Below are 12,251 nucleotides of genomic sequence, written 5' to 3'. Positions count from 1 at the left end.
ACACACAACCCCCACAATCACACACACAGCCCCCACCACACACACAACCACCATGCACAACCACCACACACAACCACCACACACACAACCCAACATACACCGCCACACATACACACAACCACACCCACACCCACAGCCACACCCAACCACCCAACCACACCCAACCACACCCAACCCCCAACCCAACACTCCACCCAACACACCACACTCAATCCCACACACACAACCCCCACACACACAACCCCCACATGCAACCACCACACACCACCACACACACCACCACACACACCACCACACACACCCCCACACACACCACCACACACACCACCACACACCACACAAACACAACCAAACACACACACAACCAAACACACATACAACCGACCACACACAACCACACCCGCGCACACAAAAACACCCACGCACACAACCACACCCGCACATACAACTCCACACACAACCCCACACACAACCCCCACAATGACACACACAACCCTCACAACCACACACAACCCCCACAACCACACACACAACCCCCACACGCACAACCACCACGCACAACCACCATGCACAACCACCACACACAACCACCACACACAACCACCACACACACAACCACCACACACACAACCCACCACACACCACCACACACACAACTGAACACACACACAACTGAACACACACACAACCAAACACACACCACCACACACACAACTGAACACACACACAACCGAACACACACCACCACACACACACAATCAACAACACACAACCCCCCACACACAACACCCCACACACAACCCCCTCACACAACCACACCCACACACACAGCCACACCTGCATACAGAGCCACACACAACCACACACAACCCCACACTCAACCCCCCCACACACAACATGCAACCCCCCTACCACAACCCCCCACACATAGCCCCCACTTACAACCCCCACAACCACACACAACCCCCACGTGCACAACCCCCACATGCACCCACCACACACAACCAATGCACACACCACCGCACGCACCACCACACACAACACCACACACAACCACACACACAACCACACACACAACCACACACACAACCACACACACAACCACACCTGCACACACAGCCACACACACAACCACACCCACAACCACACCCAACCACACCCAACTTCACACACAACCCCCCACACACAACCGCCACAACCACACACATCCCCCACAGGCACAGCCCCCACACACCACCACACACACCACCACACACACCACCACACACAACCCAACACACAACCACACACACAATTGAACACACATACAACTGAACACAACCACAACCAAACACATACACAACCACACACACAGAACCACAACCACACTCAACCCCACACTCGCAATCGCAACCGCACCCACACACCACAACTACACATACAGCCACATACAGAGCCACACACACCACAACCACACCACACCCAACCACACACACAACCTCACCTGCACCCACAACCACACAAATACAACCACACAAATACAACCCCACACACAACCACACACAACCAAACTCACACAACCAACAACACACACAACCCCAACCACACACAACCCCAACCACACCCAACCCCAACCACACCCAACCCCACACCCAACCCCACACCCAACCACACCCAACCACACCCAACCCCACACCCAACCGCGTACCCAACCACACACACCACACACACACACACCACACACACACACCACACACCCAACTGCACATACCCAACCGCACACACAACCGCACGCACAACCACACACACACAACCTCATGCACAACCACACACACAACCAAACACACAACCACACACACAACCACACACACAACCACACACACAACAACACAAACAACCCCACAAATACCACACACACAACTACAATAACACAACCACGCGCAAAACTACATGGACAACCACAACCAACCACATACACAGAACCACAACCACACCCAACCCCACACACAACCCCACACACAACCCCACACACAACCCCACACACACAACCACACACAACCACACACACAACCACACACAACCACAACCATACACAACTGCACACGCACACCCAGCCGCACACCCACAACCGCACACCCAACCGCACAACCACACAGACACAACCGCACACCCAACACAACCACACACACAACCCCACACACAACCACATCCGCACTCGCAACCGCACCCGCACACCACAACCACACACACAGCCACACACACCACACATAACCACACCACACCCACAACCACACAAATACAACCCCACACACAACCACACACAACCACATCCACAATCGCACCCACACCCACAACTGCACCTGCACACCACAACCACACAGCCACACACACCACACACAACCACACACACAACCTCACCCGCACAACCACACACAACCACAACCATACACACAACCACAACCATACATACAACCACATACACAACCACACCACCACACACACAACCACACAACCACCCCCATCCACACATCCACACACACCCGCATACACACACACAACCACACACAACCACACACACAACCACACACACACAACCATCCACTCACACAACATCACCCAACTGCACACACAACCACACACCCAACCACACACACAACCACACACCCAACCATACATCCACACACACCCACACCCACGCAACCGCACTGTTGGACTTGGCCCTTTTTGCAGGGTCATCCCTAAACTTTTTGCCTTCCTCCTGTATTTTTTCTGACCTGGTGTTGGCTGTTTTATGACTCTGGGCACCTTACCACTGCTGACCAGTGCTAAGGTACATATGCTCTCCCTATGGTAAAATGTATTATGTGAATTGACTTCCATGTTTGGCTTATTTGGTTTACTATCAGTCCCAAGTAGAGTGCACCAGGGGTGCCAAGGGCTTGTATGTCCAAATGCTGCTAGTGGGCTTGCAGCACTGGTTGTGCCACCCACAGAAGCAGCCTGGTAAAATGTGTCTAAGGTCTGCCATTACAGAAACCTGCATGCAGTCTGGTACTGTCATGCTGACTGGGCAAGTGTCCCCACTTGCCAGTCCCTAAACCTTCCCTTACCTTCATGTTAGTCACCCCTATGGTAGGCCCTAGGGCAGGGTGCATTGTAAGGATAAGGTAGGACATGCCCTGAGGTGTGTGGCATGTCCTAATAGTGAATTACAGCCATTTTCGTTTTTCACTATTGTAAGGCTACCTGCTCTCCATAGGCCAGAATGGGCTGCTAGATTATAACACTCTATAATCCTAGCAGGCTCAGGAAGCATGGTAGAAATTCATGTTTAGTATGCCTGAACTCAGAATAATAAAATACATCTTTTAGTAAAGGTTATTTTAATATCCTGGGTTTGCAAATGCTACTTTTAGAAAGTTAGCCTTTGCGTGCCTAACCATTTCAGTCCGCCTCTGGAGGGGAGGGCTATCTTCTTTGTGTGTAGCTTGAGTGACAGGGTTAGGAAGTTCCAGGAGACAGGCAGGGGCTGCCAGGTGGTGAATAGAAAGATTACACCAGGATGGGTGGGAGGAGTGCATCTTGACTCTGAATAGGGCAGTGCTCTGCCACCACAGTGCTGGCTCCACCCCCTGCCCTGAGGAGCGTCTGATGTCTCTGCCCTGCCTGCTGAAAGAAGAAGCCAGAGTCCCAACAACAAAGTGCTCCTCACTGAAAAGAACTGGACTGGGATTATGCAAAGGCCCCCCTGGCCTGTAAAGACAAAAGAAACTTGGTATAAATGTAGGAGCCCTGCTCCTAAGAAATCAGATCCTGATTGAACCACGAAGGAACTCTGCCTGACTAGAAGGACCTGAAAGAAGCTGAAGGAGGAGTAACTTTCCCTGACCTGGGGGATTGGCCTGCAGTTGGTGCCTTGCTGATAAAGGAGAGGAAAAGACTGAAAGAGACTTTGCACTTTGTTTCTCAACTATCTCCAAGGGCTTGGAAGAAGAGTTTGCCCCCTGAACTGAGTCCCAGGACCATTGGACTCATCTGCCTTCACAAATTGAGTTGCATGGACGATCTGTGCTTGTTTCCCGCTGGATTTGGCCCCAGTAAGCCTCGTACACCATCCGCCGCAAAGCCGTGTCTTTGCCGCCCGGCACCGTGCGTCTACGCTGATCCAAAAGCGTTAGTACGCGCCGTATCCCTCTCGGCCGCATCGCACCTAACCTTCCCCACCGATTCGAGACGTACATCACTGGCTGCCGAACCCTGTACGCCGGGCCCAAGTTCCATCATCCCGCAGGTACGGTCCGTACGCTGCTAACGTACTGCACCGTGCCGTACTCAGAGCCGAGAAGCCGCAGTACGCTGATCCTCCCCGTACGCCTATCCGCACCGAAGGTACGGCTCGAACGCCGAATGCCACGGACTCTGCAAGCTGATCCGGGCCATCCGCACGTATCCCTGAAGATCGCGTACCAACGCCGCGTCCCGACGCCGCGACCCGACCTGCACCTGAATACGCTGCCGAACTACGACCCGGACCCATCAACTTGTCCCGCACTGTCCGTCGCGGACCCCACGAACTTAAGGTACTTTGTTCTGTTCGCACCGCAGCGTGCGCGTCACGGACCCCGGAGTCCGCACCGATTGTTTGACTCGTACTTTCCTTGTTTTTAATGCGGACGAGTCGCACACCCAGGTATGAACCGTACAAAGCCTGAAAAGAAGCAGAATTGAGTAAAAGAAGCCTATTTTTGCATTTTAAGCCTTTTTACAAGAACATTGAACTTTGAAATAATACTGTGGTCATTTTATTCGTTATTCTGGTCTTGTGCTAAGCCTTATTTAAAGAAAACTATTTTTGATACAACCTTGACTGGTGTCCATTTGTGGTGTGTCATTGCATTACTGTATGTGTTCACAAATGCTTAACCTATGACGCCCTGAGAATAGTCTTGACTGCTTGCGCCACACTGCCTAAAGGGTGAGCAGGGGTTATTTGAAAGGGTGATCCCCTTACTCTGACTTAGAATTGAAAGTCCCTGCTTGTCGCAAGTGCATACCTGTGCCAACTAGATATTCCCAATTCTAACATTGGTGGTCAGCGGTGAGGATTTGAATTTGCATTTGTGATTCATGTACAGTGATTGAGTGAACGCCACGTAGTGAGTTCAGACCGATAACGCAGCCACACAGTATTGATTTTTGTTTTGCTGAAGAATCTCCACTTTAAGAAACCATGCCTAGCTCAGTCAATGGAGGCGGGGCACCCTCTATATCCTCTGGGGTTGATGACATAGATTGGGAGGAGAGGGCACTGCTGAAGTGCACAACTAAAGTCTTGAAAGGATACCTCTCCAAGTACAGAATTAACCAAACTGGATTGAAAAACAAGGAGCAGTATACAAAGGCGCTGAGGGCCTGGTACGAATCCAAGTTCCCAGAGAATGTGCTGGAGGTGATACCCCCAGAAGGTGCTTCTAAGCCTGGCAGAGGCCTGTCGCCAGAGGAGATGGCCGACAGGATGGCTGCAAGAGCACATGAAGTGGAGATGGCAAAACTGCGAATGGAAATGGAAAGACAAAGGCTGGCCATGGAACATGAGGTAAAAATGAGGGAGTTGGATCTCAAGGTCAAGAGTTTAGACCGCTCTCCCTCTGGTGGCAGCAATATTGAATTTTCTAGTGCTGACAGAGTAGTACGCACACCCAGAGATGTGGCACCTGACTTGAAGGAGGGGGTTAACATACACCAGGAGGTTCAAGGGCATGAGGTAGCTCCAGTAGTGCGCAGTATCCCTGAAGGGAATAGGGTAACTGGCGCAGGGGTTCATGGTCCTAGTGGCGAGAGGGACACTCTACTGACTCTAGCAGAGAGGTGCAGGGAGAGAGGTTCCCCCAAAATTGAAGTCCTGGTGGGTGAGTGTGAAGACCGCCCAGAAAAGTGTGGGTTGTGTGACAGAGACAGTCAGATACTGTCTTGCCAGTCTCAGGAGAGTGGTGTGGAGTACGTGTGTGAGGCACTGGATGGTAAGGTGAAGGATAGTTTGGTTAACCCTGCTAGGGGGCTGTGTGATCCAATTGTGGGAGAGCATATTTTCAGTCCTTGTTTTCCAGAGCTATGCCAACACCTGTGTGAGGGTGGGTTCTCTGACCGAAGAGAGCCCACACTGGAGGCAGACCTTTTAGTGGATTCCAGAGGGTCTGGAGAGGCATTGGGGAGTGACCCCGTGGGGAGTGGCTCAGGTATCTTCCAACCTAGAGTGGTGCAAAGTAGCCCAGCTAGGTCCCCTGGTAGTGGGAGGGGTGTAGGGGCTCACGTCCTGTCTCAGTGGAGAAGGAGTGAGAGTGGGGCTGCGTGCCCCCAGGTGCCCGAAACCCAGTCTCAGAGCCTGGATGGTTCTTTAAGGGAACACCAGGCGGGGACCCTAGGCTGTCCCGATGGTCCGCCCGTTGAGGGGGATCCCCTAGTTTCTAGTGGACGGGGAGTGTCTTTAAGCAGGCCTCCCTCGGTTCTGGTGTCTGGCCATACCGCTCCAGTTGGGAGGGTGCAGAAGTCCAGAGTGAGGGGTGAGAGGGGGAAAGAGTCCCCAGTGGAAGAACCAGTGGGTCAGGGGCCAGCCAGAAGGGCTGCGTCACCAGTGAAGGACCATGGTGACACCACTTCTGTCCTGGGGGATCTTCAGGCACTGTCAGATGGACAGGGTTCGGGAGATCAGCGTCAGGCAGACTGTCACACGACACATGAGTTATGTGTCACCCTCAGGGGGGGCATGCGTGCTCCCCGGGAAGTCCTGGTGGGCCAGGCGAGCGTTCAACCGCATGGGTTGGACCCAGGGTTGGGAAGCCAGGTTCAGGTGTTGTCTGACCTGGAGGGTGGGACCACTGTAAGCAGTGTCCTGACCCATGTTGCTTCTAGGGGTACCACGCCAGTTGGGAGTGGGCAGTACTCTAGAAGGGGGAGCAGAGGGAGGGAGTCCTCGCCTCTGACCCCTGCTCAACTGAAGGGTTTATACCCTAGGTTGGAGGGCCAGGTTCAGGGTGTCCCCCCTGACCTGGACGCCCAGTTGCCGGAGAGAACCCCTGAACTGGTGGGCGAATTGCGCAGGACACCAGCCCCAGGTGCCCTGGCAATTCTGGAAGGGGGTACCACTCCAGGTGGGAGGGTACAGAGCCTCAAGAGGGAGGACCGGGTGTGGGAGAGGCCACCCCAGTCTTTAGTCCAGCCGCTGGGTACAGTCCTGGGGCTGGTGGGTCAGTGCCAGGATGTCATACCTGACCTGACAAGGCGGAGAATGGACAAAGGGTGCCAGGCACCTGGGGCTACTGCCCCCCGCTCCCTGGCGCCACAGAGGTTTGAGAGCCCTGAGAGGCATACGGCCTGGATCTCATCCCTGACTACTGTCAGTGGCCACTGTAGCATTTTGCTGTCTGTCTGTTGGGACACACCTGTGGGCCAGTTAAGGTTAGGTGCTGCACAGGTGGTGTCCACAGGTGAGGAGAAGGGTTCCCCAGGGATTGGCTTGGTGGGCCCTGAGAGTATGGACAGAGGGATTCCAATAGGTTCAGATTGGCGCAGAATTGGAGTCTGCCCCTGCAGTTGCGGGTCAGGTCCTTGTTCTATCGCCCCAAGCAGGGAAGACCATCACGGTGGTGATTGGTCTACCCTGCGTTTTGGCTGGAAGGGGGTTGTGTTGGACTTGGCCCTTTTTGCAGGGTCATCCCTAAACTTTTTGCCTTCCTCCTGTATTTTTGCTGACCTGGTGTTGGCTGTTTTATGACTCTGGGCACCTTACCACTGCTGACCAGTGCTAAGGTGCATATGCTCTCCCTATGGTAAAATGTATTATGTGAATTGACTTCCATGTTTGGCTTATTTGGTTTACTATCAGTCCCCAGTAGAGTGCACCAGGGGTGCCAAGGGCTTGTATGTCCAAATGCTGCTAGTGGGCTTGCAGCACTGGTTGTGCCACCCACAGAAGCAGCCTGGTAAAATGTGTCTAAGGTCTGCTATTGCAGAACCTGCATGCAGTCTGGTGCTGTCATGCTGACTGGGCAAGTGTCCCCACTTGCCAGTCCCTAAACCTTCCCTTACCTTCATGTTAGTCACCCCTATGGTAGGCCCTAGGGCAGGGTGCATTGTAAGGATAAGGTAGGACATGCCCTGAGGTGTGTGGCATGTCCTAATAGTGAATTACAGCCATTTTCGTTTTTCACTATTGTAAGGCTACCTGCTCTCCATAGGCCAGAATGGGCTGCTAGATTATAACACTCTATAATCCTAGCAGGCTCAGGAAGCATGGTAGAAATTCATGTTTAGTATGCCTGAACTCAGAATAATAAAATACATCTTTTAGCGAAGGTTATTTTAATATCCTGGGTTTGCAAATGCTACTTTTAGAAAGTTAGCCTTTGCGTGCCTAACCATTTCAGTCCGCCTCTGGAGGGGAGGGCTATCTTCTTTGTGTGTAGCTTGAGTGACAGGGCTGGGAAGTTCCAGGAGACAGGCTGGGGCTGCCAGGTGGTGAATAGAAAGATTACACCAGGATGGGTGGGAGGAGTGCACCTTGACTCTGAATAGGGCAGTGCTCTGCCACCACAATGCTGGCTCCACTCCCTGGGGAGCGTCTGATGTCTCTGCCCTGCCTGCTGAAAGAAGAAGCCAGAGTCCCAACAACAAAGTGCTCCTCACTGAAAAGATCTGGACGGGTATTATGCAAAGGCCCCCCTGGCCTGTAAAGACAAAAGAAACTTGGTATAAATGTAGGAGCCCTGCTCCTAAGAAATCAGATCCTGATTGAACCACGAAGGAACTCTGCCTGACTAGAAGGACCTGGAAGAAGCTGAAGGAGGAGTAACTTTCCCTGACCTGGGGGATTGGCCTGCAGTTGGTGCCTTGCTGAGAAAGGAGAGGAAGAGACTGAAAGAGACTTTGCACTTTTTTTTTTCAACTATCTCCAAGGGCTTGGAAGAAGAGCTTTCCCCCTGAACTGAGTCCCAGGACCATTGGACTCATCTGCCTTCACAAATTGAGTTGCCTGGACGATCTGTGCTTGTTTCCCGCTGGATTTGGCCCCAGTACGCCTCGTACACCATCCGCTGCGAAGCCGTGTCTTTGCCGCCCGGCACTGTGCGTCTACTCTGATCCAAAAGCGTTAGTACGCGCCGTATCCCTCCCGGCCGCATCGCACCTAACCTTCCCCACCGATTCGAGACGTACATCACTGGCTGCCGAACCCTGTACGCCGGACCCAAGTTCCATCATCCCGCAGGTACGGTCTGTACGCTGCTAACGTACTGCACCGTGCCGTACTCAGAGCCGAGAAGCTGCAGTACGCTGATCCTCCCCGTACGCTGTACGGCGCCGAGAAGTGTCGCCGCCTATCCGCACCGAAGGTACGGCTCGAACGCCGAACGCCACGGACTCTGCAAGCTGATCCAGGCCATCCGCACGTATCCCTGAAGATCGCGTACTAACACCGCGTCCCGACGCCGCAACCCGACCTGCACCTGAATACGCTGCCGAACTACGACCCGGACCCATCAACTTGTCCCGCACTGTCCGTCGCGGACCCCACGAACTTAAGGTACTTTGTTCTGTTCGCACCGCAGCGTGCGCGTAACGGACCCCGAAGTCCGCACCGATTGTTTGACTCGCACTTTCCTTGTTTTTAATGCGGACGAGTCCCACACCCAGGTACGAACCGTACAAAGCCTGAAAAGAAGCAGAATTGAGTAAAAGAAGCCTATTTTTGCATTTTAAGCCTTTTTACAAGAACATTGAACTTTGAAATAATACTGTGGTCATTTTATTCGTTATTCTGGTCTTGTGCTAAGCCTTATATAAAGAAAACTATTTTTGATACAACCTTGACTGGTGTCCATTTGTGGTGTGTCATTGCATTACTGTATGTGTTCACAAATGCTTAACCTATGACGCCCTGAGAATAGTCTTGACTGCTTGTGCCACAATACCTAAAGGGTGAGCAGGGGTTATTTGAAAGGGTGATCCCCTTACTCTGACTTAGAATTGAGAGTCTCTGCTTGTCGCAAGTGCATACCTGTGCCAACTAGAGATTCCCAATTCTAACACGCACCCACACCGCACCCACACACACACAACCACACACACACAACCATCACACACAACCACACACACACACCACCACATCCATACAGAACCACAACCACACACAGCCACACACACACCACCGCACGCACCCACACACCACACCCAACCACACACCCAACCGACACCCACAGCTGTACCCACAACCGCACCCACCACACACAACCACACACAACCTCACACACACACCCAGCCACAACCGCACCCAACCACACCCACACACAACCACACCCACAACCACACTGTTGGACCCGGCCTCGTAGAATGGCCCTCCGTGCCCCCGCACCACCGAAACCTGGTACCTGCAGCCCAAGCACACGGCCCAGCCGACCCTTCCCACCAGGACACCCGCACCAACCCCGGACATCCCCGTCCATGGCCTCTCTCCTTTCGGCCACCCCGGGCCCGCGTGCCCACTCCATGCAACAAGATGGCCGCCCGGCCCCAGCGCGACCCGGGCCTCGAGGCGCCACTCCGGCTGGAGGACATCACGCTTCCAGGGGGTGAGAGAGGGAGGAGCAGTTTCTATCGCACCTCTAACTCCCCTGGGACGATGGGTTTCGATCGGCCCTCCGGCCTCCCTGCGGGCTGGCTCCGTGCCTGCTGGGTGTCTGGGACTCCTCCCGACCCGGCCCTGAAAGGATCAAAAGACAATAGCAGGAAACCCCGACAAGCGGCCCCCCAAGTGACAAGACCCCTGCCTGCACAGACTCCGGACATCAAAGAGGGGTCGACCTATAACAAGGGGTGCTCTGAGACTGTCCGGTAGATTCGACGCTGGAACAACGAGAGCCTGCCGACGCGGTCGCGGCTCCTGGAACTTGAACCTACCTGAGCCCTGCTGAGTGACTCGCGGCTCCCTGAAGATCGTAAGACCTCCGAACTCGTACCTGAGCCCTGCTGAGTGACTCGCGGCTCCCTGAAGATCGTAAGACCTCCGAACTTGTACCTGAGCCCTGCTGAGTGACTCGCGGCTCCCTGAAGATCGTAAGACCTCCGAACTTGTACCTGAGCCCTGCTGAGTGACTCGCGGCTCCTTGAAGATCGTAAGACCTCCGAACCTGTACCTGAGCCCGCTGAGTGACTCGCGGCTCCCCCAGACTCTCACGGTCCCGCCGGACCCCGACTCCGACCACGTATCCCCCAGCTCGAGGATTGTGAGCTGTGCGCCGGATACGTCCCTGCTTTGAACCGTTACCAGAGACAGTCCCGCTACCCCCTACCTTTCCGAGACTCTTGAGCCCGTGCTCACCTTGTACATATTTGCAGTGATACCTATTTGATAAAGCTTGTTTTCTGAGAATACCCAGTGTGGTCTCTCTGTGTCGTGTGGTGCCAGAAGTACGATCCTAGTTGCGAGATTCCTCCCCCTGGGGAATCTCCCGCCAGTGCCCGGCTACGATACTACACGGGTGGGACTCAGGGTAGTCAGGACCCCCCTTCCGGGCTCCTCTGAGGTCGCCGTCTAACATTGGTGGCAAACGACGGGATTCGGGCCCATCACCTAGAGATCGTACAGTGAACAACGGACGCACGACCAACAAAGATGGCAGAAGGAAGCGCCATGAGCTCCGCAGAAACCAACGCCAACAGAGTGTTCCAGGTGGAGCATCTAGAAGAATACACACACAAAGAGCTAAAGCAATTTTGCAAAGAACTTAAAATCGCTACCACTGGCCTCAACACTAAGGAAGACTTGCAGAAAGCACTGAAAACTTGGGTGGAGACTAGGGCCTCCCGCCCGGAAGGCACGGGGGAGCGCCCCGACGAAGCCGAACCCCCTCCAAGTGAAAGCAGCGACAATCAGGTGCGAGGCATTGTACCAGACGGGGGCCTATCCCCGGAAGAACTCACGGACAGAGAGAGAAGCCGCAGTCATGAACTCGAGTTAGCCAAACTCAAAATCGAGGGCGAATTGAAGTTAGCGGAGAAAAAGCTAGCGGTAGAGCAAATGCGCGTACAAGGCGAACTGGAAGAAAAGAAGCTCCAACGGGAGCACGAAGGAAGGAAGCTCCAACTGGAGCACGAACGCAGCTTAAAGGAACTCGAGCTCAAGGCCCGAAATGAGGACGGGAGGCCCTCGGGAAACCAAGAGACGGCCCCCCCATCGGAACAGAAGGTCCACATCCCCAAGGATGTGGTCAAGGAATATT

The sequence above is a fragment of the Triturus cristatus genome, chromosome 1_1 (genome assembly GCF_964204655.1).
Source record: "Triturus cristatus chromosome 1_1, aTriCri1.1, whole genome shotgun sequence".
NCBI lineage: Eukaryota > Metazoa > Chordata > Amphibia > Caudata > Salamandridae > Triturus > Triturus cristatus.
Note: the sequence above shows the minus strand (reverse complement) of the source record.